This window comes from Elephantulus edwardii, unplaced genomic scaffold (assembly GCF_000299155.1).
Source record: "Elephantulus edwardii isolate Elephantulus edwardi_28Jun2011 unplaced genomic scaffold, EleEdw1.0 scaffold00025, whole genome shotgun sequence".
In the NCBI taxonomy this organism is placed as follows: domain Eukaryota; kingdom Metazoa; phylum Chordata; class Mammalia; order Macroscelidea; family Macroscelididae; genus Elephantulus; species Elephantulus edwardii.
In genome coordinates this window covers 17,597,244-17,598,964 of record NW_006399775.1, presented here as the reverse complement: position 1 = coordinate 17,598,964, position 1,721 = coordinate 17,597,244, and positions in this window count along the sequence as shown.

Genomic DNA, 1,721 nt, shown 5'->3' with positions numbered 1-1,721 from the left:
ATTTTTAAAAAAAGACAGCTTGTCTCAAAAAAAAAATCTTCAGTCAGTCTTGATAATTTTTGGTGTTTAGAAAACTCATGTAATTACTCAGAAGTATAAGTAGAATTTGGATTTAGGTATGTTGCATTTCTGGCTTATATGTACCTACAGTGCACCCAACCAAGTTGTGTTGTTTACATGATTTCACTCTTAAACATCAGAACCACCCTATAAGTAATTTTGTTATTTTCATATTATAAATAAAGCAGCTAAAGTTAAGAGAAAGTAACTTACCCTTTGTCATAGAACTGATAAATGATTGGGTTGGGCACTGAACCCAGGAAGTCTGGACCTAACCTAGACCTTGGGGGCCGGGGAATGATCTCCAGGGAGCTTATTTTGTGACCTGCTCTCCAGTTTTGCACATCTCAAAGAAGTACTCTCGGTGGGCACCCTCATATTAACAAGGTATCTTTAAAAAGTGCCTGTTCTGGAGATAAAATGAAACTTAAATCCCATGGAATCAGACCTCAGTCCTGAAGTGAACACCCAGTGGTTATTACCAGTGTTAGGACATCAGTGAAATCACACTATTGCTACTGACTAAGCCCACCTGCTCCAGTTACAGAATCTAAGGGAGGAACATACAGGATATTTTTCAGATACAGTAAAAATCCTTCATAGACTGTGCCGTTTTTTAAGTGGAAAACAGGTCTAAGGAAAAAAGCCAGGACTTAATCCCAGGTCTTAAAACCCAAAAGGGGTAGATTTCAGCTTTATATATATTTATGTGGCTTCCACTTCCTAAATAACATGCCTCTGGAAACTGATAAATGTCAATAGTGTAGAAGGGCGTTAAGCCTTTTGTTCATAGGATCACTATGAGTCATGCTCAACTCGAAGGCAATCAACAACACACACACACACACACACACACACACACACATGCTGTAGGAAATATACACAGCTAAGCTCATCAACTCAACAGTTTATCCATATACAACTCAGCGGCATTGATTACATTCTCCAGCTTGTGTCCTGATGCTAACCCTCTTTTTCTGGGTTGTAGGTCTTCCCCACGTAATCTGTTATCTAATCTCTGCTGCGGGTTTGATCTTTTCTAAGCAGCTGGTGGATCCAAACAGCAGGCATGGCCTCTGGGTTAGCACAGCTCCCTGTGGACTATCAGAAATCAAAGCCAGAAACTTATGTATCACGTTAGACACCTGCCTTGTCCCTCATAAAATCAGTCACCAAGTCCTTTGGCTTTATTTTTTTATTTTCTACTAGCTTATTCCCCAAGGCTTGCCCTAGGGTTTAAGGCAGGCTGTGGTTTAAAGCCCCAAAGAGAGGGGAGAGAAGGCGGCCATATCCTTCCTGGATGGTTCCACCTAGGATTTCTGTGACTTCTAGCTGCCTGAGCATGGTGGGCCACGTGCATGCACAAGTAATGGCAAGATTTTTGGGTCGAGTTCTTTTTCAGGCTTGTGTTTGACGTGCAGGACTGCTCTTCCCCCCAGGAGTGAGGCCCTTGAGGCTTGGCCTAGGGTTTAAGGCAGGCAGTGGTTCAAAGCTCCAAACATTCTTCTAGGTGGTATAGCACTGGTCTGTGCATTGCTGTACAGAGGTAACTCATGATTGCTGTGATGCTGAACACTGTGACACTGATGTGTCAAATGCAAGAATGGTTACCTATGGTGGACAGTGTTTGCTGGAGCTTCCCAATTAAAACAAACTTGGAA